At 47.6% G+C, this 27529-nt stretch overlaps 1 protein-coding gene across 1 annotated transcript in view; it reads right to left on the bottom strand.

Annotated features, from left to right (window-relative positions):
• BGN (biglycan) overlaps positions 1-8750 on the bottom strand; it is a 46752-nt gene extending 38002 nt beyond the window's left edge. The window contains exon 1 of the mRNA XM_083482821.1: positions 8594-8750. The gene's annotated coding sequence lies outside the window, so the exon portion shown is untranslated. The remainder of the gene's footprint in view (positions 1-8593) is intronic.
• Positions 8751-27529: the final 18779 nt, after the last annotated feature.

The raw sequence follows: 27529 nt of genomic DNA, 5'->3' as shown, positions 1-27529 counted from the left end.
GCCTTGCAAGCCCAGCGGGAGTTCCCGCGGGCTCACAAGACTTGCGGGCAGCAGCCTGCAGCCTCGGTGAGTGTCCGCAAGCCTTGCGCGCCCGGCGGGAGGTCCCGCCGAGCGTGCAAGGCTTGGGGCGGCAGCCTGTCGCCCGAAGCACGGGGAGCCCTCCGGAGGGTGCCCCGTGCTTCGGGCAGGTGTGCGCAAGACTTGGGGCGGCAGCCGCGGGGGGGGGGGAATAATTTTTTTTTATTCATTTCCCCTCAAAAAAACTGAGGTGCATCCTATGGGCCGGTGCGCCCTATAGGACGAAAAATACGGTACATTTTACATCCACAAAATCAAAGTGAAACCAAATAAGATCTGAAACTTCTTTTCCGCCTTGATGACTATCAATATAAAATTCTCCACATTTTTGCTTGCTTTACTTCTGACCTTAAAGGTAATATGGACGAATGTTAAAAGACTGTGCTGTGCAGAAATGTGAATTAAGTTTCTCTGACTTTTAGCCAGGGCTAAGAGGGAGACCTAACTCACAGCCTGCAATCTAACCCCATTAATTTTCCACAGCAGTGCCCATTCACAGCTCCATTGCATTCCAGTGAGACTTGCTCTGCAGAACTTCTTAATGGGTTGTGCCCTCATGGTAAATAGAGAGGCGGGTGGCATTTAGGAAGAGCCTTGCTAGATCAGGCTAAAGGCCCATCTAGTCCAGCCGTCTGTTCTCATAGTGGCTGTCCATAGAGGCTGTCCAGGCTGCATATGCAGAACTGTAACATCTCTGACCACGGAGGCACAGCAGAACTTTCGTGGCTAGATTTAGATTTCTTGCCACAAAAAAGTATTGCGCCAGCCCTGACCGTGCTCCTATCCTGGCACTTTTACAGTTACCCGAAATGTAACTACACAGCTCCCTCTGTGTTACAGCATTCTCCCATGCACTGGGATGCAGCCAGATTTTGCTGTTTATGAAACAAACGTAGGAGACCAGGCTTTCATCATCTGTACTCTTTCAGCTCACCAAACTGCACTCCCCTTTACCAAAGGGAGGCATCCAAACTCCACGCCTTACATTTGTCTCTAAACCGCAAGTAATTTGGCTTCTGTCCGAACATGTAACCATTTTGGGACGGGATTATATTTTTAACAGCAATGCCAATGAGAGGACATTGTGCAACATAAGCCTGCAATCAAGCAACCCTCTAGATCCAAGAACAGTTCTGAGTGATTCTGTCTACAATAGAGTCCTAAATATTCCAGCTGTCAATATTTTAAAAGTAGGTTTCCAGCCCTCATGGTTGTGATGGCTAAAAGCTATCAAAGAAGGCCCAAGTCAAGTTTGCTGTTTCAGATCTCCTGAATCAAATTTCTTTTATAAAGGGAGGAATCTAATTAATTGGAGTGAGGATAAATGTTCCATGATCATATAAATCTCAGATTTAAGAGTCAATAGCCACGTTTTCACATAAAACTAAGCCAAACTATGACCTGGGGCTTGTTCACACTTCCACTTGTCCTGCTCTTTACCGTTGAATCACAGCAAATGTCAGATTGAAGTTTACCCGATTCTGCAGTAGAGAGAAGGTTTTCTTGGGGCTACAGCAAATGGAAAACCTATTGGACCCAAGGACAAGTGGGAAGCCACCCAGAGCTGTGCTTTCTAGGCACAGAACAAGCAAAGAGTGGGCGAGCCCTTAAAGGAATGTGCTGGAGGAGCATAGCAGCGAAGTAAGCCAAGGCTTGCTTAGCATGTCATCAGAGCCTCAGATCAGGGTTAAGCTCTCTCCTCATTAACCACCATCTATAGAAGGTAAAGGTAAAGGACCCCTGACAGTTACGTCCACTCACAAACGACTCTGGGGTTGTGGAGCTCACCGCTCACCTCACTTTACTGGCCAAGGGAGCTGATGTTTGTCTGCGGACAGTTTTTCCAGATCACGTGGCCAGCATGACTAAGCCGCTTCTGGTGAACCAGAGCAGTGCACAGAAACGCCGTTTACCTTCCCACCTACTTGCACTTTGACGTGCTTTCGAACTGCTAGGTTGACAGGAGCAGGGACTGAGCAACAGGAGCTCACCCCGTCATGGGGATTCGAACCACTGACCTTCCGATGGGCAAGCCCAAGGCTCTGTGGTTTAGACCACAGTGCTACCCGCATCCCTAACCACCATCTATAGCCAAGGCTTATTCTTGGCTGCAGACAATGCTTAAGGAACCTTGGCGTAGCTGCTGCGCTGCAAGCTGCCTGATGGGAACCAGCATGTTTGAACATTTCCAATAAACCATAGTTTGCCTTACTCTGCTACATGAACCTGGCGACTCTGATGTAGTACAATGGGGCACATGTTTTGCATGTAGAAGGTGCTGGATTCATTTTGTGATATCTCCAGTTTTAAAATGAACAGGAGATACTTCTACTAGAGCTCTACTGGAGCTCTGACCATTTTTCACTTTACTATTTCACATTTTAACTTTTGGGCCATTTCTGCACACATTTGAGAAGATGCCATTATATGCACTTTGAGCCATAGCAGTTCACCTTCCTAATCCACTACAAAGGAAGTAAGTACACTGCAATAAATAACAATGACTAAATAGTACTATTTCACAACAAATCTGCTTCCTGCTCCTATAACAATGGAAAGTTGTTTGATGGTGACATTGCATAACCTCCAATATTGTGAAAAATCAGAATGACTGCTCAATATTGGGGGGGGGGGGTTCAGTTTTGTTTGCCTTTTAAAAAACAGAAATACATTATATTAGGGGAAGGTGTGCATCAAAATGCATACCAGTATATTCATGAAAATAGCATACAAAAAAACATTATATCGGGGGAATTACTTGAAATAATGTGTTTTATTAGTCGCAACTGCATACAAATATGTGTTTTTTAGGAGATGGTCACACTGAAATGCTGACAATCCCTCACCCAAAAGAATGCAATTTCAGTGGAAATATGGGGAACCAAATTCAATATTAGCAAATGAGAGAATGTTGACATTGACCAACTCACCCATTCCTACCTAGTACTGTACATGCTTTGTCTAGATGCAGCCTCTATCATGCAGCTGGCATTCAAAGCAGGCAATACTGAAGTTAATGGAACAGGAGTCGGACGTGGGGCTTGCTCACCTTTAAGCATTACTTAAATCCACTTTTCCCACATTCAAATTAGCCAGAAGAAATATCAACCTCAGATACGCAGATGACACAACCTTGATGGCAGAAAGTGAGGAGGAATTATAGAACCTTTTAATGAAGCTGAAAGAGGAGAGCAAAAATATGGTCTGAAGCTCAACATCAAAAAAACTAAGATCATGGCCACTGGTGCCATCACCTCCTGGCAAATAGGAGGGGAAGAAACGGAGGCAGTGAGAGATTTTACTGTCTTGGGTTCCATGATCACTGCAGGTGGTGACAGCAGCCACGAAATTACAAGATGCCTGCTTCTTGGGAGAAAAGCAATGACAAACCTAGACAGTCTCTTTAAAAGCAGAGACATCACCTTGCCAACAAAGGTCAGTATAGTTAAAGCTATGGTTTTCCCAGTAGTGATGTATTGAAGTGAGAGCTGGACCATAAAGAAGGCTGATCGCCGAAGAATGGATGCTTTTGAATTATGATGCTGGAGGAGACTCTTGAGAGTCCCATGGACTGCAAGAAGATCAAACCTCTCCATTCTGAAGGAAATCAGCCCTGAGTGCTCACTGGAAGGACAGATTCTGAAGCTGAGGCTCCAATACTTTGGCCACCTCATGAGAAGAGAAGACTCCCTGGAAAAGACCCTGATGTTGGGAAAGATGGAGGGCACAAGGAGAAGGGGACGACAGAGGATGAGATGGTTGGACAGTATTCTCGAAGCTACCAGCATGAGTTTGACCAAACTGCAGGAGGCAGTGGAAGATAGGAGTGCCTGGTGTGCTCTGGTCCAGGGTGTCACAAAGAGTCGGACACGACTAAACGACTAAACAACAACAAGCTGTTAATCCACTTTTCCCACATTCAGATTAGACCAAAGTTGTCCACACCCTCACATATTAGAATTTGTATATTTGAATTTGCATAGCCTTCCCCGTTCATGCCAGCAGGCATTCCCTTTTGTGTTTGTCCCTGCCTTCTAATTAGATTCTGTTGTGCCAATTAAGTACCAACAGGGCATGTACATAGAGAGCTGCAGATGTGCCCTGTTGTTGTTGTTTAAAAAAAATCCCCACCCAAGAAGCAGGCAAAAACACACAGCTGTAAATTTGCTTGTGCAGTTTTCTGGTTGTGTGCAAATCTGACAGACCAAAGTAAAATTATTCCTCTATTCAATATCACCCCTGAAATAGCTACAAGTACAGCCAAAAAAGAAATGAAAAGCATTGAGGAAGGTGTGGGCGTGGAAAGGGGAATAGCAGAAAGTGACAACTGAGCCTTTCACCCCAAAAGACTGGAAAAACCCAAGTGACGTGGTTTGGAGCCTGCTTTTCCCCAATTTATTGGATTATCCCCATATCAGGTAAACCCTAATGTTCAGGTGGGAAGCATGAGATTGGTGGTGTTTGAGAATAATTTCATGTGGACTATGCAAATTAAATGGGAACACAAACAGCTGCAAACACACAATAAACTCCACTGTGGGCAGTCCCCTGAGTCTATGTTTCGGAGAGCCATGTGGTTCCCAGGAAGCTTATCAGGGATTCCTCAATGATAACACCAATAAGAGTGACAGCCTGAGTGACAGCATGCCTACTGCATCTTCCAATTTTGAGGTGGAAAGCTTTTGGTTCAAACTTTGCCTTTGCCACTGTTGCTCAGATTTAGCCACCCACAATATCAACCTGCCATACTGGATTGTTGTAAATGTTACAATACAATGTATGCGCTTTGAACATCCTAAACCACAGTACAAATGATTAATGTTAGTAGCAAATTTTAGAAGCCCTAGAAATAAAACATGATTACATAATCATACACATAAACACACATGTGGAAGTAGGACCCCTTTATTTGACAGATGTTCTGTCCTCCCTCGTGTATAGTATTTCCTGGTATATTTGATTAAGTATGAACCAGGGGAGCCAGTGCAATCAAGGGAGCTCAGATTCACAACAGACAGAAGGACCCATCAAAGTGCAGTGGACTGTGGGGTTCATATAGGTATTCTGCCTCTCTAGAGGCAGACTGAGAGTTGTGATGCTAATGAAACCAGCCGTTAAGGCACTTCCAGACTGGCCCTGCTTTCAGGTGCAGTCACGTCCCAACAAATTTGGGTTGCACAATTACAGTTGATTGGGAAGTCTCATTCAACAAGCCTACTTCCCCAAAAGATCAAACATTTTGCAATATGAAAAGTGACAGGAAAATGCTGGGAAGTGTGGGGTAACATTTGCTTCGATGCGACGTCATGTGACTTTCCCACAAACAAATCAAAATGGGTGCTCATTTAAAAGCAATGTTGTCCAATCTTCCTGCAGACAAATCAGGATGAAGCTCAATCAGCAGGTTGTCTGACCCTGTGTAATATATCTGTATCACTAGTGTGACAGAGATTGCACACATGGTGTGGTAGAACCCAGACAAAGCTTTCGCCAGCAGCGTGCCATATGTCTAATGGAGGGTTAAGAAGCATTTGAGCTCAGCTCAGAGATGGGGTGGTGAGGAGAGGTTGTGCCCGAATGCCATGTTCCGTGGCTGGGAGCAGCCTGTGGGTCTTGGGCATCTGTGGCTATGTGGAGCCAAGCTGGTGGTTCTGTGGCAGGCAGTGCGCCATGCCTGCCAGCTCAGCAGCCAGCGTGCCAAGAAATCCGCACGCTCCACAGGCAGGGGCTGGCACAAGGAGGTAGAGTTGACAAGCATGTGTGGGTTTTCCTCCCAGCCCTCCCTGCCCTAGCCTGCTGGACCTCCTCTCCCAGATATGAAGTTAGGAACCATGATGCCTCTCATTTACATTGACTACTTAACCCTTTCCATTGCCCCCACCATGCCTTGCAAAATTCTGACTTCCAGTGCCATTTTCCTTCACTCGATGATAGCCACCAACTCTCTCATAATACCCTTTAGTTGGATGCCTCTCCCTAAAAAGTATAAGCCTTTGATAACCCAGCTTCCTCCTCTTTTTTGCATTTAGCATCTTCTCTTTCGCAGGACTCTTTGAAAGGATCAAGGAGGCTTTGCTTAAACTAGCCGGTTTTTGTGGTTTCCTATCCCCCTTGGGGCCTCCCCACATAATTGCTTCCAAGGGTGGGATTGGATGCTCCTGGAGACGCTGCAGGATTTGCTGTCCCGGTTTGCAAACATTTATGCTGGCTTTGAATGAAAAGCTCTTCCAGTCTGCTCTGCTCAGGTTTCATTCTCACTTTGGACAAACAAGCCAACCAAGTACATATCTTATGCCATCCATAACTAACAGCTTTGCTCAGATAATAATGCAATGCTGGCTTGCTGGGCCACAGGCACAGATTTCAGTGGGCACCAGATCCAGTCTAACGAGGAACTTGAGGGTCTCTGAGGTTAGCAAACTGAGAAGAGGGGTGGGAATTGGGGAGGGGCTGTAAATGCTGCAGGATTCTATCTCTAGCTAGGGGAGAGAGGTGGATTCCCCACAGTCAACAACAAGGGAAATAGGAGAATGAAAGCTTCTAAAAGAGGAGGTAGCGTCTAGCAGTATAGGATGGGAAAATGAGGCACAGTCCTGGGACAAAGGACAATGCAAAAAAACTGATAGGCGGAGGTTCAGAATGGGCAGAATAAAAAGTACTTTTCTGCACAACCTCTGGTTAACTTAAGGAACTTGCTCCCATGAAGTGTAGTGATGATGGCTCAGACCGCTTTACAAGGGGATTAACCAAATGCATGGTGTAGGGTACTAGTGGCAATGAGCCACAAGAGATGAGTGAAACCTCCACATCCAGAGGCAACATAGCTCTGAATATGAGATATGGACTTCATGTGGGATTTGGCTGACCACAGGATGCTAAATTAGATCCATCTGGCCTGAGCCAGCAGGGTTCTGTTTATGATGATCTTTTGTGATACCAGGTTGGTGTTGAGGATGCAGGAGTCAATGAGGAGGGCTGTGTGTGCGCCACAGGTCCATGGAGCAGAGGGATGGGGGTCTGGTGGCATTGAGCTTCCTAAGAATCTTGACCTTCACTTCTCCTTTTTTTAACCCCAATATTTTTTAATTTGTGGTGAGCAGGGGTAGAAGTGCACTGAGCCATCCGTTAGGAACATGCACACAATAAACATTTTCCTCTCTGCCCACTAGCAGGTTCAAGTTTCCTTGCGCACATAAAACATGCAACAAATTAACTAGGTGAACGCAGTCCACCAGCACCCCTGCTACAATTCCCATACTGCCAAATGCTGTGACCAAGGGCATTGCCCATTATCACCCAGTTCGCACATTTGCATTTGTCCTCCTGACAAAGATGTACCTAGGGACCCTAAGGAATATTCACAGGACTGGCACAGTTGCTGGCAAAAAATCCAAACACACACACATACAGTCCTCCTTTATGACCTCCAAGGACCCTTCTGACTCTGGAAAGTTGCCCAACCCACTACTGTCTTCTTGCACCACCAGTGTTCCCTTCAATGGGGCTTTGTGCAAGAGAGCTCTCCAGTGGATTGGGCATCTTGGATCTCATTCCACCAGCCTTAATGATGGGGAAATCCACTGTGTGAGGTCCCCCCATGCCTCATGGTCGCAGGACCCCCTCCGCATATCGAGCAAAGAGAAGACCCCGCCAAGGGAACCACCCCTTCAAAGGAGCTTGGAGACCCTGGTAATGGTGCAAGAATAACAGGAGACCTCAATGGATTGTTATGGCTGAGGTCAGAATGTGGCCCCGGCATCTATAAATTTTGCTACCAAGGAGAAGAAAGCCAGCAGTAACAGCCTGGGAACCCTGAAGATTGTTTGAGGGAAGGAGAGCGAAAACCAAGGAATCCTGTCTTGTTCTTGAAGGGTTAGGCAGCTGCCAAGCAGATGAAAGTAACAAACGGAAACCTGAGAACTACAGAGTTTAAGAGCAAGCTGTTAACAGCCCAATTCTCATCAGCTTGTGGGGAAGGGGAGCAGAGTTGAGGGAAGTGGCAGCGACAGGCAGCAGATAAGAATTCCAATGTAGATAGATGGACAGAAAGACAGATACACACAAACACACTGCAGTGAAAGTCATATCTATATGAGGCTTAGGGCAGAGGGAGGGTGCCAAGCAGACGTCTCCCGTGGTTGGAGGGGACGTCCAGGACTCCTGGGTTCTGTTCCCCATCACTAGAAAGAAACTAGTATAAGGTTTTAGGGCTTTGGGGGGGGTAAATGAAGTAATAGTAAATATGGTAAGGGTAGACTCAGAAGGCAACATTCCTAGAGGAGAATGGGATTTCATGAATTAAGTTCTAATGGTTAGAGCAAGGGAGCCCTGGAAGTGAAGGTTTAGTGAGAGCAAGGGAGTCTAGCGCACAAGTTCATGGCTTTCATCCCCTTGACTGCAATCCCTGTGTGGTCCATTCATTAACTCAACCACCACAGGGACAGTCCGTGTGAAAAACTTTGCCAGACACCCTGGGGATGGAGGGAGTGGGGTGCAGAAGGAAAAGAAAAGGTACCTTTGGGTCAGAATGTGGTCCTGGGTGTCACAACCTGGGGCAGACTTTCTTCTCTAGCCAAATGCCTGCTTCCTTCTGCCTTTAAATCCCCTTCTTCTTTCTTCCTCTTCCCTGACTCTGTGGGTTTTGCTTTTTCTTCTTTGCTGCTGCAGACGGGAGCTGTGTGTGTCAAGCCCTTCTCACGGGGCTGGAGGAGACTGCGCTGCGCTGGAGGGACGGGAGAGGAGTTGACTTCCCTTGTAGGCAAGGTTTCAATGAGGTACAGCACGCTCTCTACGCACACAAACACTCCCTCCCAAAAAAATGACTTCAGGGGCTGAACCGTCATGTGGTTTCCATCAACCACCTGCCAAAAGGATGGGGGGGGGGGGAGGAATTAAAAGAGAGAGAAAACCACCCAGCCTCAAGGATGGAAGTTTTCAGCAGCCCCCTCCTCTGTCCAAAATGGCAGGCTTTCTTGTCAGTTCTTATTTTCAAAGTAGCCACATGAGTGAGTGAGTGGGCCAGGAGGGTGGTGAGGAAACAAAACTGACACCCCAGCCCACCCCCTAAAAAAATAATAATAATGGGGGCAGGGTAGGATTTGGTCACCAAACTCTGACTATGTGGCGCCAGAGAGGATGGGCTTTTGTGTTGGTTTAAGGCCATGCAAAATATTTGTCTTCCCCTGAGTGGAAGAAACTGACCAGCGATAAAGATGAAAGGGGGGAAGCCATTTTGTTGGTAAGGAACTGGGCATATGCTGTTTTAGGCCTCTGAACAAACAATGGGCAGAATAAGACAAAGAGACAGAGAAACAAGATTGCGATACGAGGGGATAAAGGAGATCAATAAACATGGGGAGAGGGGGGAATGCTCTTCAGTTACATAGCCCGTGGATGAATGGCTTTAGAGGGAGACAGAGAGAATGTGAGACAAGAATGGCTGGATCAGTTTGCAGATCCATCTAATCCCAGAGATGGGAAATTTATGGCCGCCTAGATATTGTTGGACAGCCACCCTTCCAGTCCCAGCCAGCATGGCCAGTCGTTAGGGGAGATGGGAGTTACATTCCCAACAATATGTGTAGGGCCAGTGTCCGCCCTTTTCCAGTTGTGGGCAGTTGGAGGATCTGGAAGTTCATAAGCGGAGCAGTGGAAGAGACTCCCTTGGAAGGTGGTGGGTCCTTCATGGGATCCTTCATCCAACAGGGGTTGGATGGCCCTCTGTCAGGGATATTTTGGCTGCATTGCAAGGGGCTACACTAGATGGTCCTGGGGGTCCCTTGCAACTCTACCATTCTGGGATTCTGAGAAGGCTGACTCAGCCAAAGAACGGAACACACTGGACAGGGAAAGCTGTAGAATCAGGAGGTTTAAAGGATTTTCCTGCCCTGTTCATATCATACCACATTGCTGCCCCCAAAGAGTACAATTGCAAGTTGCCCACATCTTGGGCAATTGCCTATTTTCAATCTCTTGCTCCTTCCTTAGGAGGAGGAGGTCTTCCCACACCAGCGCTCTTGCACAGCTCCCATTTGTTTCAATGAGGCTTACACGGAAGAGCCTCTTGCTGGGTTGTGTCCATCACTGGTAAAATGGCACTGTACAACTACAGCTGAGTACATCAGGCCATTTGACTGATGTCTGGGTGAAAGAGCAGCCCTTTCAGGTTACCTTTCGCTGTGGCTTGCTGTCAGTTGAAGAGGAGCAAGACAACAGGTCAATGGAAGTGCTTGCATCAAATGAGCCTTTGATGCCAGTGCCCCTCCGGCCCAAGGATGTGGCACAGCCATCCTCATACTTGGAGGACTCCATTTCAGAAGACCCAGAGAGGTCAGAGTGAGAGACTCTTACCTCCCTCCCCCCCCCCACTCTTTCCAAGTACAGGTCTGTGCTTAAAAGCTCCATGTCTGAGCAGTTTTTGTTGTTGCTGCTGTTGCCACAAAGCATTCCCCACAAAAACCCGCACCTTAGTGCTCAATCAGAGCAAATGTCAATTTGGGTTTTCAGTGGATTGCTGCTTGCTCCTATTGTATGTTAAAAAGCATGTCTTCATGGGGAAAGCTCTGCGGCAACAAAAGGACACTCGGATAAAAAGTTTTAAAGCACAGTTTGTTCCTGGAAAGAGTGGAGGAAAGGTAAGCGTGGATAAGATCTTAGAGTGGGTTAGGCCCAGCGGGGCAAGGCTAGCAATTAGGATACAGTTGTTGTTGTTGTTGTTGTTGTTGTTGTTGTTGTTGTTGCTGTTGCTGCTCCTTAAGGGTCAGTGTCAGGGTTTTTCCTGATGAACTAACCACTCCAGGTCCATGTTCCTAAAGTCCTGCCCAAAACTCGCCTTTCTCCAGCTAGTCTGCCTTGCACCTAGCCTGGACAGAATAGATCAAGAGACCAAATAATATATTCCCTCGCTGCAATTACTCACACACCACCACCTACCCTGCAACCTGTGCATTATAAACTACAGCATTATTTATGTGTTATTTCTATTTCTAACCATGCCCCAGTTCACCTTATGGTCCTAGGACAAGGTACAGACAAAATCACTATAAACATTACATTCAAATGTACGAGAGCACAATCAAAATTTAAAAATAAAAAAATATATAATCAGAGAATAACACTTGTATCCTCCCTCCACCCAAAGGCCTGGGTGAGAAGGTTCATCTTAACCTGTGGCTTAAATATATATTACAATGGAGCCAGATGCACCTGGGGGGCAGGTGCTCTAGCCTGAGGCCCCCACTCAGAAGGCCTCTGGTGTCCTTAAACAAGAGCAGGCATGAAACTGCTAAGAGATGCTTGCTGAGGAACTAGTTCCAGGTGACGGAAGCAACCAAACCATATCACAGGCTGCAGGGGAAAGGAAGTCTTCCCTGAACCCTCCCATGAGGTACAGTGGTTGAATCCCCTCAGGTAATGTAAAAGGGCAGCAAATGTTAAGGTTTTTGTCCCTGCTTATCCCATATAATCTAAACCAGGGGTGGGCAAACCTCAAGTCTGCAAGATCTACTTCTATTCTTTACTACAACTCCAAGATCCACCACCTGGAACTAGTTGCAAAAGAAGTAGATTTGGAATTAAATAATCCTGAGCCCAGGGATTTATTTTGAGTATCAGAGCCGAAAAGATCAATTGTCTGACTTGAATATAAGGCAACTTACTGCGAACCTATTAAAATCTACTCCTAGTTATCCCCACCAGCAAACATTTCAGCGTTGTAATTTCTCTGATGATCCTTTTGTTGTTGCCATGGTTAAACAACTGGAAGTCAGAAATCCCAATCTACTTCCTGCCCACTCCTGAATTACAGTGGTACCTCGGGTTAAGTACTTAATTTGTTCCGGAGGTCCATTCTTAACCTGAAACTGTTCTTAACCTGAAGCACCACTTTAGCTAATGGAGCCTCCTGCTGCCGCTGCGCCGCTGCACGATTTCTGTTCTCATCCTGAAGCAAAGTTCTTAACCTGAAGACTATTTCTGGGTTAGCGGAATCTGTAACCTGAAGCATATGTAACATGAAGCGTATGTAACCTGAGGTACCACTGTACAGGCTGTGTATATACCATACACTTGAATCCTGGAAGTTGTAGTTTACCCTTCACAGACCTACAATTCCCAGCACCTCCAGTTCCCAGGATTCTTTGCAGGGGTTTCTGCTTTAAATGGATAGTATGTAGGCAGCCATAGACTGTGGAACAGTTTACATGCAGATAGAAGGTATTTGCCACTGGGGGCCGGGGGGGGGCTGCTTAGGTTTGTGTACTGGTCCCGAGAGAAGATTAGAAAAGCAATTTTGTACATTTTGATGCTAAATTCCTGAATTCCTTAATGTGTCACGCCAGATTTGTTGAAAATACTTTCTCTTACTCCATGTAATATAAAATCTTTCTTTTATTCATACACAAAGGTATATACTGCCTAATAAAGAATACAGCAAACAACACAAGAATAGAACATAAGAATAGATTATGTATCTATGTGTGTATGTGTAGATAGATATAGATAGATTAGATAGATAGATAGATAGATAGATAGATAGATAGATAGATAGATGATAGATAGATAGATAGATAGATAGATAGATATAGATATGAATAAAATGAATCGCATAAAACAGCTCTATTTGCACTCAAGGAAAGCCTATGCAATGTAAATAAGTTATCTTCCCATATCCATTTAGCTCTACATGCCATGGGGGGTGGGAATATCTGCCACCAAATGTCAAGTGCAGAGTGAGAGAGGTTTACGTGATTTTGGCCCATTGCCCCTTCTCCTGTTCAGCTGATGTTCTTACAGTGTCTGTGTGTGTAAAAAAATTTAAATCCTCACTGGGTCTTACGAGATGCTGTGGACATGAGTAGTTCACAAACCAGCTCTTCACCCCACTGAGAACATTTCCCCCTAATTTTGTGACTTTGTTTATAGTTCATTTTGATTTGTGGAAAGGGCATTCCTAGAACAGCCGTGTGCCTGGGAGTTCAGGGCTCTTTTGGTCAAGAGCTTTTGATCTCTGGAAGCCCTGGGTTGAGGGTTCAGAGGCAAGGCAAGGGGGGCTGGGAAATGGGGCTTTGGGAAGACTTTGGATTTGTTGGTGGCTTTGCGGTTTTTAAAGCATCCCCATTAACATCTCCCTTTGCAATCTTCTAAATCATGCGTATGTGTGTGCTGTTGCCCATACATATGGTTACCCACCACCCTTATCTCTGAGATTCCGGGGGTTGCAGGCATGCTTACCCAGGGCTATGTTTCCTTGGGGAATGAGGCACAATGGGGGCTAGGGTGTCTTTATGATATATGGTTTTATTTACATATATACAACTTGAGCCTACCTATGGAGGGGCTCGCAGCAGCAGCAGCAGCACCCCAAAAAGGGCCAGCTTATTCCAGAATCACATCAGCATCCCTTCTCTGCAGCCTCTCTTGCTCTACAGCCGGGGCCGGCAAGGTTTACCTTGCCTGGGCTGGTTCACTCCAGCGGAGATCCCTCTGTGGGCCAGATTGCGTGCGCATGATTTCCAGCGTCTGCATCTACGTCTGTGCAGACGTAATTTCCAGTGCCATGGAAGCGAGTCCCCGCGCCGTGCTGCACCGGTTAAACGACCCCCGTGGGCGGCCTGTGGCCCATGGGCCTTAGGTTGCTGACCCCTGCTCTACAGGGCACGTCCAGCTAAATTCTTCCTCTCTGCTTCCTGGTTACATCACTTCCACTTCCACTCCCCTTCCCTAAACTATGCTCTCTTTATCTACAGAGGGAGGAACTAAAGCAGGGGTCAGCAAACTTTTTCAGCAGGGGGCCGGTCCACTGTCCCTTAGACCTTGTGGGGGGCCGGACTATATTTTTTGGGGAGGAAATGAACAAATTCCTATGCCCCACAAATAACCCAGAGATGCATTTTAAATAAAAGGACACATTCTACTGTAAAAACACGCTGATTCCCAGACCATCCGCAGTGCCGGATCCAGCCCCTGGGCCTTAGTTTGCCTACCCATGAACTAGAGGGCTCCATTCATTTGCATTCTGACACCTACTTCCTTTTTGCTTTGCCCTCCTAAGAGTTAATCTGCCCAGGCAGTCCTCTCACAAAGAAGTTTGTTTGACTTATTGACACTTGTTGATTTGGCTAGGATTACCATGTCCAATACACAACCCAGGAAATGTGCCTCATGTAATTATCTTTTACATGTGCTAATTAGGTAAAGCAGTGTTTCCCAACCGGTGTTCCGCGGCACACGAGTGTGCCGTGAGACATCGGCTGGTGTGCCGCGAGATGCCTGGAGGGAGGCGGGCGAGTCGGGCGGCGAGAGGCGGGGCGGTGGCGGCGAGGAGAGGCCGCGCCTCCTGCTGCTGCCTGGCGCTCCTCCTCGCAGCCGGCAGCGCTGCCTGGGCGCCTCCGCGCGACTCTGCCTTGCTGGGTTTGGTCTCCCAGCAGAGACGGGTCACACGCGCCCCTCCCTCCCTCCCTCAGCCTGCGCGGAGGGAGAGCCAGAGAGAGGCATCGCTCCTGCGCTCCGAGGCGGATTGAGCGCAGCTGAGAGGAGCTGCCGAGGGAAAAAACTTTCACTTTTGTGCGTCCCTCCCGGCGTGACGCTGCGCGCTGACGTCACGGGGCGGGGCTTTAATGGTGGTGTGCCGCGAGATTTTTTTTCAGTAAACAGGTGTGCCGTTGCCCAAAAACGTTTGGGAAACACTGAGGTAAAGGACCCCGGACAGTTAAGTCCAGTCAAAAGTGACTATGGGGTTGTGGCGCTCATCTCGCTTTTCTGGCCAAGGGAGCTGGTGTTTGTCCGCAGACAGCTTTCCGGGTCATGTGGCCAGCATGACTAAACCACTTCTGGCGCAATGGGACAACATAAAGAGTACCAGAGTGCATGGAAATGCCATTTACCTTCCTGCTGCAGCAGTACCTGTTTATCTACTTGCACTGGTGTGCTTTCGAACTGCTAGGTTGGCAGAAGCTGGGACAGAGAAATGGGAGCTCTCCCCGTTGTGCGGATTCAAACTGCCGACCCTCCAATCAGCAAGCCCAAGAGGCTCAGTAGCTTCCTTAGATTCTAACCCTGGATAGTATGACACATAGCTTTATAACCCCCAAACTTGTTATAATAAGAGCTCACAATATTTTCTGGCCCTTGCATGCATTCTGGTGGCCTCTTCATCTTCTTCACTGTGGGAGCTGGTTCCAGCTGCGTTTGGATAGCAGCTGCAGGAATGTAGGCCAGATTGGACATGACGCCAGCAGGAACATTCCTGATGCGATCTTTGATCCCTGCAGGGTTTTTTGCTTTATTCCCCAGGAATCTCATATTCTTATGAAGATATTCTCTATCCCTCTTGCCTTGCCCCTCCTGAACATCCCTCATGAATCTACTGCTGTTTTGAGTTGAGCAGACTAACAACAGGGCTGGGGTGCCTCAAGGCAAAAAGAAACGTGACGGTGGCAGCCACGCTTGCCCCTCATGTGTCTGCCTTCTCCGGGTATGAAGGCCTGGGGTCTATTTTTAATATCAAAAGGGGCGTAAAGGAAGGGAACCACCCACACCCCTTCCTTACATCCTCAGCTTGTCTCCCCTACCCAGCCCTATTTGGTAGGCATGATGCTCTTAGAACAGGGGTTCCCAATCTGTGGTCAGGGGAGCACCAGTGGTCCACGAGCCTGAACTCCATTGTGTACACTGTACAGCATCACAATTGCCCCAAGTGGTCTGCAAAGATCCTCAGCAATCAGCAATTTTCAACCGGTCTAGGGAGGGTGGAAAGGAGTTCGGGAACCATTGCCTTAGAACAGCCTGCAGCCTGCCAATATCATTCCACTCAGAGTTAAAAATCACAGGCACGGTAAGGTGTGTGCATCTCCAATTGCAAATAGTGATTTACAAAATACAGATTAAAATCTGAAATGACTAATTCTGAATTGATTTAATACAAAGGAAAATTTAACAAAAGTAATAAATTATGCAAATAAATTTAATCTAAAAAATGAAAGACAAAATAAAGATTTCCGCCCCCCAGGGCATCCACCCCATAGGAGCCTGCAGGAGTGAAGCAGGCCTTCCCATATGGAGGTGTTCAATTCCTGCTCCCTACCCTGCTTATGCAACAGGACTTTCCTCCTCTCCTCCCCCCCCATGCACACCCCACGTTCTCCCAAATATTCTCTCCGTAAGTTTGGGGGAAACCCTAGAATGGATTTAGAGAGCATGAGCAGGGAGAAGAGGGGGAGAACACTGCATTGCAGAAGAAGAGGTCCTTGTGGAAATGCAACCTGGGTGTAGAATCTATTCCTGGGCTTTGGAAATCGAATGGGGTGGGAGCCTGGGAGTTTGCCCTCCAATTTTATTTAGGTTAGGAACAGCCTACAGGGTATAAACCTGGCATTCCTGTTCTCTCAGGCAAACTAATGACACTGCGCCCCCACCCCCATGTCCCACATGAAATGTTCCTTCCTTTTCCTCTCCTCAGAATTCCTCAGATGTTTTCTTTAATTAAGAACTTCCCGATTCTCCCTTGAAATTGCATTATAAGTGAAATTCCCTGGAACTCTGAAGCACCCTGTAGGGGGATTGTGTGGAATAAAATGACACCTACTTGCTGGACTTCTTGTCACCTGGGATGGCACAGTGATTGGATACTGGGGCCGAGCCCTATTGGTAAAGAGTTAACCATTATGGGGGCAAGCGACTGAGTTTGGTTTGAGGTTGCAAATGAACTCCTCCTCCTGAGTCACCCAGATCCCTTTCCATGTGGTTCTGCTCCCTGTCTATCAGCAGCAACAACAGCTCTGCATTCTTTGCATTCTGGGAGTGCTCAGCCCCTCCCCAGCCCCCTTTTTTTCTTGGTAATTAGCTGCACCAGCTTCCTCCAAATTTGTTCTCTTGCTTTTTCCTGCCTCCCCCCCCCCCCTGGCGGTGCAAATCTAAGAGCTGCATTCGGGTGGGTTAACACAGCCTTGATCCAAGCAAGAGGCCTCAAAGGAAGGTCTTGCTTTTGGGAAACCAGGCGTGAAGAATCGTACCCACAGCCTTGGCCAGGACTGTTTCACTGTAATTACAGAGAAATGTCATTTTGGATAGAACGTCTCTAAATTCGGGTGGGTGGAAGCAATACGGGCATAACGTGAGCCCTGATGGATCAGACCCGATTCCCAACAAAATGCCTATGGGAAGCCAACAGGACAAGCCCCCCTGTGGCGTTGCTCCCCAGCTATTATATTCAGTGGTAAGTGCCTCTGAATATGGAGGGTTCATATAGCCAGCCCTCTTCCTTAATCTTTCTGCTCCGGATGTTGCTGGACTCCAACTCCCATCAGCCTCAGCCAGCATGGCCAAAGGTCAAAGGTGATGGGGGTTTTATCTTGTGAACCACCCTGAGATTTTCAGATGAAGGGTGCTATATTATTATTAATATTAATTAATTAATTAATTAATTAATTATAAATAGACCAACAACATGAGGATCACAGGTTCCCCATCCCCAGTACCAGGTGTGCCAACTCTGGGGGGCTGAGGTGTCTTCAGCCTCCTCAATATGCACCATTTTACACAGCGTCAGGAGACGTGTGTGACCTCATGTGATGTGTGTGTGACATCACACATGTGACACACGTTGTCCCCCCAATCTTGGGGGCAACCCGGCACCTCTGCCCAATACATCCCCATATATCCTTTTGCCAGAACTGAGCATTTAAATTTTAAACATTTTCAGTTTTTGCTAAAGATGTACAAAAATTAGAGAGTAAAGAATATTTGAAGAAGGCTTTCACCTTGTGAAGAAGTGATTGGAAAGGGAGCAGGCAAAAAAGGGGTGCTAATCACATATGCATTCATTTATCATGGAAGTTATGATATACATAACTGGGTTAAAGATTTGGGAGCAGCTCATTGCAATTTCAACAGACTAAACCAGAGGCCATCACCCTTTTCAGGCTTGTGGCTCATTTCCAAACAGGGGGAACTGTTGTGGGTATCTCACACACACACACACAAAAATTGTATCGAATGCTAGTTAACTCCGCTGAAGTTAATGGGCATGCCTAACTTCATTATTTTCAATGAATCTACTTAGAGCTTAGCTCAATACAACCCACACAGGTTCTATGGCTTTTTTTGAGCCTAATTTCAGAGAGGGGGGGGGGACCCAGTGGGTGCCAAGGAAGACCCACAGGCACTGCATTGGCAACCCCTTGGCTAGACAGTTTTTGATGATGCTTTTCTGATAATGTTTTAAGGGAAACTTTAAAAAGCAAGAAATAACTCATGTATTGCTCCAATAATGTTAAGCAACAACTCGCCATTCTCATTCTCTTCACATCTTGGCTGCTCCCCAAAGAGCTACTTTAGGCTGCCTCGGGGCATTCCCTGTGCTCAGTGGGATTTTTTATCTTTGATGAGTAGATTTTCCCTCTCCAAACCCCCCAACTAATTTGGAAACTCACTCAAATATAAAAGCAATCTGCTGGGCAATGCTGGAAGAGCGGCGGTGGGGGGGGGCGACGACTATTGTTCATTAAACACAAACTCATTGCCTGGTCCATCCTTCCTTCATCCCCCCACCTCAGTCATAAGCCCTAAGGATAGGGTCTTGTGGCCCGCTAGGTGTTCTTGGACTCCTCTTCCCAGAAGCCCCAGAAGCCAGCAGGGCCAATGGTGAGGGTTGGTTGGAGCTGTGGTCCAACAAGACCTGAAGGGCCTCAGATTCACCACCCCTGCCCTAAAGCATCTTCAGTGGTACCTCGGGTTAAGTACTTAATTCGTTCCGGAGGTCCGTTCTTAACCTGAAACTGTTCGTAAGCTGAAGCACCACTTTAGCTAATGGGGCCTCCTGCTGCTGCTGCGCCGCTGGAGCACGATTTCTGTTCTCATCCTGATGCAAAGGTCTTAACCCGAGGTACTATTTCTGGGTTAACGGAGTCTGTGACCTGAAGCGTAAGTAACCTGAAGCGTCTGTAACCCGAGGTACCACTGTATCTTTGGGAATGTTGGGGAACTGTGTGTTCCATAGAAGTACACAGTCTTCTCCTTTCCACCTTGCCTCCCTGCCTCCCCTCCGCCAATGCTAGGTGGAGTCATCCTAGCAATCTAGAATTCAACACAGGGAAAACAACTGAGGAAGGGGAGAGAAACCTCAGTTGTTTTCCCTGTGTTGAATTCTAGATTGCAAGCCCCTTTGCAGCAGGGACCCACCCTCTGTCACTGGTTCTGGCACCACCAGCTGCTGGCCTCCCTGCCTTCCTTCCTACTGGTCCCAAGGAACACCACCAGCCACCACCACCTAGTATACATTTGTAAATAAAAAGATCCTACTAATGTGCCAAGAGTCTCTAGTGCTCCTGCCTCCCTCACAAGGAAGTGAGAAGTGCAAAACACTCCTGTGCTGGAAGGGCAAAACAGCAGAGTGTCCCTCTGTCTCCCGAACTACCTTTGCTGGGAAGCCCCTGGGCTGTGGTCAGGGGGCTTCTCAGACTCCGTGCTTGTGATCAAGGGCCTTTTAGACCAGTAGAAGAGTAGGAAGGGGAGACTTTTCACTTCCACCAAAATCCTGAGCTGCGAAGAGGACAATGGGTGTGGGAGGCACCAAAGGGGAGGCTGGCACTGCTGCTGCCCCCAACAAGACCTTTGCAGTAATAGTGTCCAGATGTGCCTCAATTGCCTTTGCTCAGGCTGGGGTCTTTCTGCTCTGAGTGTGGGCCTCTCTGCCAAGGACACAGACCTGCCTGGTGAGTCCGGGATGCAGCTGTGGGTGGCCCTCATTTTGATGGCACTCAAAGGCAAGCCAAAGGGAGCTGTGAAGGACACCTGCGTGAGAGATGCATGGATGGATTGGAGAAGAAGGGAAAAGATACTGGGGGGAGGGATTGCTGCTTGAAATGATGCATTTGAAAAGTCAGCACTTGGAATCAAAAATGCCTGTGTTGGAGATTAAAGTTGTATTTCAAAGCTTAAAATAAATGTGAAGGGTTTATAATAGAGTTCAGCTCCAGTGCACTCCCACTGCTGGTGTTTGGAGCCAAAAACACAAAACGTTAGCCACAATCCACATGTTGCCTGTAGTTTCTGGAAAAATACTGCTGCTTGATGCGTTTTCCCCCAAACCAGCTTCCATCTGATTTGAAACCGTCAGCTGCAGTTACACTGAGGTGTATACCTTCCAGACATCCATTGCACATGCACAGTTAGCAGCACATGCACAGATAATGGCTTCATTGAAAGGGAGCAAGGGGGGTGTTTTGCAGCTGCAGGGAAACTAACCAGGTAATGCACATCTCCCTGACCCCTCTCTGGTGCATACAGCAATGAAAAACATGGCTTGATATGCAGCTGTGCTGGCAGTAGCTTTCCACCCACTGCAGTGCTGGACCATTTCAAAGCTCTGAACAGCTTGGGCCCAGGATACCTTCATTTGGGCCTTACCCTGTATGTCCTGGGTCAAACACTGAGTTCACTGGGGGAGTACTCTTGGTAGTCCCTACCTGGACTTGTAGCACAACTCATGTCACCGTGCCTTCAGAATAGTGGGTCCAGTAGAAAGCTGGCAGGCTCTGTCCTTGAATGCTACTCTGATGTTTTAATACTCTAGTATTAAATCACTCTGGGAGTTTTATGGCAAGTCAAGTATAAATGAATACTCACAGAGCCAGCTGTATGATGTGGAGCTGCCGGGGAAGGCCTTGGCACTGGGGAGCCCTTCTGAGGCCCTGGCAACTGCCCTAGGATGCCCGGTGCAGATGCAGGAGAGTTGCTCATGTGCTGGGAGAATGTATTTGAGTAAAGCCGCCTTTGACAACCTTGTGCCCTCCAGATGTTTTGGACTACAACTCACATCAGTCCCAGCCAACATGACTGTAAGTTCCAGACATGTAGTCTGGGCTGATGGGACTTGTAGTCCAAAACAACTGGAGGACACACCAGGTTTGCAAAGGCTGGATCTGATTATCTCATGAACGGAAAGAACTCTACTCCTACGGAGGAGGCTGCCCAGTACATCCCTCTGTGAGTTACTGCTCCCCTCTTGCCTTCTCCTGTTCTGGCTCAGCAACAAGGATAGGGATTGATTGAATCATTCATCACTCTGCAGAGACTCAGGATAATTTCCTTCCTACAGTAGAGGCAGCAAGTTGCATCTCCAAAATAGAGACTGAGGTGTACAGGCTCTTCTGAGAGGGCCCTTAGAAATCTGCCTTGTGACAGGTCGGACTAGCCCAGTATTGTCTGGTCTGTCAGTGGCTCCCACAGTTTCTTTCACATCCCTTACTACCTTGTTCTTTGAATGGAATGTGCTCCAAACTGAACCTGGGCTTTTATGCATGCGAAGCATATGGTCCCTCTCCAAGTATAAGGACTTCTAACATTATAAAAAATAAACATCCTTAGGTGAAGTATGCATCCAGTTTCAATTGGGGGAAAAGTTTGAGAGATTACGCTTTACATAGATGTTTTAAAAAGTCAAGCCTTGTATTTCTGTTCTCCCCAGCACAGTAGCTTTGAAAGTAAAATATTCTCTGTTAAACACATTTTCACAGCATGTATAGTTATGTAAGATGGCAGTTTAATTTGGATTGCAAAGTACGTTTCTGAATTTTGGCTTTCCAAATACTTTTACTTGGGGGAAGGGCTTCAACTTTTGTTGTGCATCTGGACCAGTGTTGTGTGCGTGTTTCAAATTCTCTCTGTGACTCTAGGCTGCAGAGTATATTCACTACTACATCACATTTACAGCATATCGCACTGGTGAATTGTTTTCTGCAATTTGCCACCAGGGCTGTTCCAATACATTTTGGCACCTGAGGTGAACACAAAAATGGTGTCCCCTGCTGGCCAGGGAAGAAAGAGTGAGTGAAGATCTATATCAGGGACAAGGGAGAAAATAAATATCTCCATCAGGATTTGCTGCCCTTGTGGAACCTGCCGCCTGAGGCAGTTGCTTCACCTTGCCTCATGGGTGGGCTGGCCCAGTTTGCAGCTGTTGATTAATTGAGGTCTTAAAGCTCTTCTGCATGTCATTGTATAAGCATTTGAATAATTTTGTATATATTCAATTCATGATTTTCCATAACTTAGAATTTGATGGATGTCTGCCATTGGTACCTAGTCTGTATTGCTTTGTTTTTGTTTTATTAAAACATCTGCTGTCTTTTGTGTTCTTTTTATTGTACAAGCAATGACCAATTGACCATGCACGAAACAGTAAATGGCTTTAAAAATGGCAAAATGGTCCGAAAACAATGCCTAGCAATCCCACGAGCCTTTGCAAGTACAACGCCAGGAGCTCTTGCACTGACCTTTGAGGCCTGGGGGAGTTGAAGTTCGAGCAAGGAGGTCTGGAAGGAGCAATTGTGGTGGAGTTTGGTGTCTGGAAGTACTGCTGATTTTTCAAAGGATTTTTCAAGGGTTTGCAGAGGTTTTAGAGGGCATTGGCAGGCTTTTCCAAAGGTGTTTCAGGTATATGTGATTTCATATAAAAGTGTGGTGCCTTGGAACGTATCCCCCACGTAAATGGAGAGTTGCCTGTACATTGTACAACACAGAAGGGCTGACTCACCCCCCTTTGAAGCAAGGGAAGGAAATACAGCTTAGCATCTAACAAGGTCACCCCCCTCCCTGCAGTAAACACTATTCAGGACCTAACTGCACCATCGGGAGATCCCACCTGCAGTCTGCAGTGTCACAGTCCAGACAGGTTTACCTCCTCATTGGCTGTTTATGATAACCAAGCCTCGGAGAGAATGAGTTTAGAGAGGGAGAGAGCAATTCATGGCAGGGACAAAAAAACAAAGCACCCCTTTGTGCCCCAGCTTCACTTCCCTCTTCTAGATCTGTTATGTACTGAGTTGAATAGGATCCAAAATGCAGCAGTTTGATTGGTCCTAGAACAATAGGATCCAGAATGCAGCAGTCTGATTGGTCCTAGAACAATAGGATCCAGAATGCAGCAGTCTGATTGGTCCACAGGAGCCACCCAATCCAACTCCAGGTGGAAGTGAATCTGCAACCTGATTGGCCTACAGGAGAATCCCAGAATTAGCCAATCACATGGGGCCCATTGTATAAATAATGTATATAAAGCAGACATTTCAGGGGAACTTCCATTCCTCACTATTCTGAGCTGAATAAACAGCATGAAATCCACACTTGACTCCGAGTATGTTTCAAGATCCCTCTTCTACCTGCCTGAGCAGCTGAGGCTGATGAGATTAGCATCCAGCGTGAGACAGTGTACCTGCAGGCTAGGTTGGGGGGGGGGAATAGGATGTAAGGGGACCCCGCCCTTTGAGCTGCCTACAAGGGTTTGCAGGAAGGAGGGAGGGGCTCAGCCACCCAGTTATATAACAGGCTATTTTTTGAGGAGGAGTTGTTAGTAAAAAGTCCAGTGGGGTGGGGTCCTAGATGGCCAGGAACAGAGATGAGCATAGGCCCACTAGGTTACAACCAGCCTCCCCTCCTCCTAGCATTTCTCCCTCCCCACAGCTCTCCCCTCTCTTTTTCTCTGGCCAGCCTAGCAAGCAGCACTGTTTTCACAGCTGCAGGCCTCCTGTGCCTTGGAAACGGCATTCCCTTACTGCTTCCCCCTCCCCGACCGTCATCGTCCACCCTGCCCCAGGACGCGAGGGGCAGGAATGGTAAGGGCTGCTGTGAGATGCAAGCCAGAGTCGGCTGCTTTCTGGGTAACAAGAATCAAGTCAAGGCAGACCAGAGGAAGCGGGTGGCTCAAGGACCGACTCCACTCTCCACAACCGACAACAAGCAGTCAGAAACACCTCTCTTGCTTTGGTTTCTTCCCGACCCTTTCTGCCTCCCAGCACCCTCTCTCCATGAACTGTCTGTTCTCAGCATCATCAACAGTTGTATAACTGGGGTGGCGAATGTCAAGCCCAGGGGGCAGATGTGCCACCACAGGCCTCACCCCTCACTGGCCTGCTTCGCACCCTGAATATTTTTGCCCTCAAAGCCCAATGATGCCTCTTGCCAGTCTGGGTGAAGGATAAGAGAGCATGTGTAGAAACTAGCACATGGTGCAAAAGCAAATTTTATATTTGTGACTTGGTGCACTCTTGCCTCTGGCCCTGCCTGCCACTGGCATGTGGTCCTCGAAAAGTCTCCGAGGAGGAAATGCGGCCCCTGGGTTGAAAAGGTTTCCCCATCCCTGCTGCAAAACTCATACCCTCCAACATTTCTCTGCTGAAAATAGGGACATCCGATAACTTATTTTGGTGTAAGGGATATTAATGCAACCCTTTCACAATGTATTGTGGTTGGTCCCTAAGATTGTTCAACCAAGCCTGAATACTTTTTAAAATTTGTCTTTCCCCCCCCAGGCAGACTGACCAGCTCCTTGTGTTTTTCGGGTTCCTCAGTAGCACCTTCTGCATCAGGGACAGCTGCCTCTTGGCTTTTCATTGGCGTCTGCAATGCGATGCAAAAAACCCCCACGTAACACTGAAAACCTGTCTGGGCCCCATGAGCTGTGTGCACCAAGGAGGGGCAGGCAGCCCAGCCATTTTTTCCATGTTCCATTTGGGGCCTCTGGCTGGTGGCAAAGTCTTGGAGCCAAGTTGTCATTGGCCTCCTGCTCTCACAGTGCTGCTGTCTTTTTGGCTGTGAGGCCGGGATTAATGATGACGCCGGAGTTTCCAAACCTCCCCCCTCCCACCCTCTCCCACCCCACTTCTCCACCTCTCCAGTTTTCTCAGCCAGCGCCATGACTAAGAGTCCAGTTTTGCACAGGGCTGCTGTACACTGGCCTACCCTCCAACATTTCTCCGATGAAAATAGGGACGTCCCATTCCATCATGATAATTTCACTATTTATACCCCAAACATCTTGCTGGGTTGCCCCAGCCACTCTGGGCAGCTTCCAACATATGTAAAAACATAATAAAACATTAAACATTAAATAAACTTCCCTGTACAAGATTGCCTTCAGGCGGCATAACTCCATACCTTCCAACATTTCTCCAATGAAAATAGAGACATCCTAAGGAAAAGTGGGGCATTCTGGGATCAAATCTGAATCCGTTTCTCTCTCTCTCTCTCTCTCATTGATATTTATTTTTATTTGCTTTCTGAGACAATTCCATGTCAAAGAAATGAACAGAAATAATGCTACAGGAGGGCTGGAATATCGATGAGATCGCACCTAAGCGCCCTCTGCGACCCCGCAGAAACCGGGCTCCCTGGTTTACCGAGGAGCTCCGGAAAATGAAGCGGGACCTCAGACGGCTAGAGCGAGTATGGCGGGGTGCCCGTGACGGAGCCTCAAGAACATCTTATAGGGCTTTTATGAAAACCTACGAGATGGCGGTGAAGGCTGCTAGGAAGTCTTACTTCTCGGTCTCCATTGCATCCGCTAGCTCTCGCCCGGCGCAATTATTTAGTATAATCAGGTCTTCAACGTCCCTTGAGGGACAGCCAAATTTAAATAACAATTTGACACACAGCTGTGAGGCATTTGCGAGCTTTTTTGCCGAGAAGGTCTTGTTGCTCCGCCATGACCTCCCTGCCAATTTGGATACAATAAAGGAACAGGAGGCCCCTCGACTGTCCTCGGGTCCAGTATTGGACCACTTCAACCGGATATCCCCAGCTGATGTGGACAAACTCCTCTGAGCTGGAAAGCCCACCACCTGTCCTCTCAACCCGTGCCCATCTTGGCTGATTAGAGCGTGTCCAGACGAGGTGCGGGCCCTCCTGGGGGATATCATCAATTTGTCCCGTGGCACGGGGATGTTCCCAGGGGAACTGAAGGAGGCAATGGTGCGCCCGCTCTTAAAGAAAACATCATTAGATCCCTTAGATCTATCCAATTACCGCCCGGTTTCGAATCTTCCGTTCCTGGGTAAGGTGATTGAGAGAGCGGTTGCTGAACAGCTTGGTGGGTTTCTGGATGAAACACCGGCTCTGGATCCATTCCAGTCCGGCTTCCGCGCTGGTCATGGGACCGAGACGGCTCTGGTTGCCCTAACAGATTATCTTCGTAGACAGCTGGATTGAGGCGGGTCGGGGCTGCTGATTCTTCTAGATCTGTCAGCAGCTTTCGACATGGTCGATGACGAACTCCTGGACCACCGCCTCACCGACGTGGGGATCCAGGGCACAGTCCTTCAATGGCTGCACTTGTTTTTCTCTGGTCGGGGACAGAGGGTGGCACTTGGGGGGAATTGTCATCACACCACTCCTTGGTGTGTGGAGTACCTCAGGGTGCGATACTCTCCCCAATGCTTTTCAACATCTTTATGCGCCCCCTCGCCCAGCTTGTCTGGAGTTTTGGGCTGGGTTGCCATCAGTGTGCTGATGACACCCAACTCTATCTGTTGATGGATGGCCATCCTGACTCGGCCCCAGACACACTGACCAGATGTTTGGAAGCTGTGGCTGGATGATTACGTGGGAGCCGGTTGAAGCTAAATCCTTCGAAGACAGAGGTCCTCTGGCTGGGACGGGACAATATGGGATTGGGGGCAACTCCCATCTCTTGCGGGGGCGCAATTAGTGCCAGCACCGTCCGTTAAGAGTTTGGGTGTAATCTTCGACACCGCCCTTTCCATGGAGGCGCAGATTGAAGCTACAACAAAGGCGGCATTTTTCCATCTCCGCCAAGCCAATAGTTGGCTCCTTACCTCTCTCGCCCTGACCTAGCCACTGTGATCCACGCGACGGTCACCTCCAGACTGGATTATTGTAACTCGCTCTACGTGGGGCTGCCCTTGAGACTGACCCAGAAACTCCAGCGGGTGCAGAATGCCGCAGTGAGACTCCTTACGGGGTCCTCGCTGTGAGATCACATTCACCCAGTGCTATACCAGCTGCACTGGCTCCCAGTGGAGTACAGGATCGGGTTTAAGGTGCTGGTTTTAACCTTTAAAGCCCTATACGGCTTTAAAGCCCTATACAGCTATATCTATTCGAAAAAAGATTGGTTAATGAAGAAATGACATATCTTTCTACTTACGAATGTTGAACTAACTGGCTGATGAAGAATTCAATGAAACAGTAGTTGTTATCCAGAAACACAGTTCAGCAGAGTTCAGGGTTGGACATCAGAATTGGGCATTTGCTAATTATACAGAGCTTCACAGCTTGTTCTCCGCCGGGTAAAGTCTGGCACCGTGGTTCATTTAAGGACTTTCAGAGACTTTCAGAGACTTCAGTTTGTTAGTTTTGATGTTTTGAATTATTTCATAAAGTTTTCACATTGTAATTGTTTCTGGCCATCGTGTTGCTTTTGATATTGCTGGCTAGGAGCTTTGGCAGGGGGAGGAGTCCCCAACTGCTGTTTTCGGATCTTGGACAAAATTGGACTACATGCCAGGAAAGTGGCTTAATTAAATGCCTAGATAGAAGAACAAGCCTTGCATCTCCCAACCACAGATGTATGCGTGTTGGCTATGAGTGCTCAAAAATACTTAACAGGCACTCTGCACATGCTCCCAAGCACTCTTGTCATTACTTGGCATGTTTCTTG

Source organism: Podarcis liolepis (genome assembly GCF_965112155.1).
Source record: "Podarcis liolepis genome assembly, chromosome: 17".
Classification (NCBI taxonomy): domain Eukaryota; kingdom Metazoa; phylum Chordata; class Lepidosauria; order Squamata; family Lacertidae; genus Podarcis; species Podarcis liolepis.
This window is presented reverse-complemented; position numbering and strand designations above follow the sequence as displayed.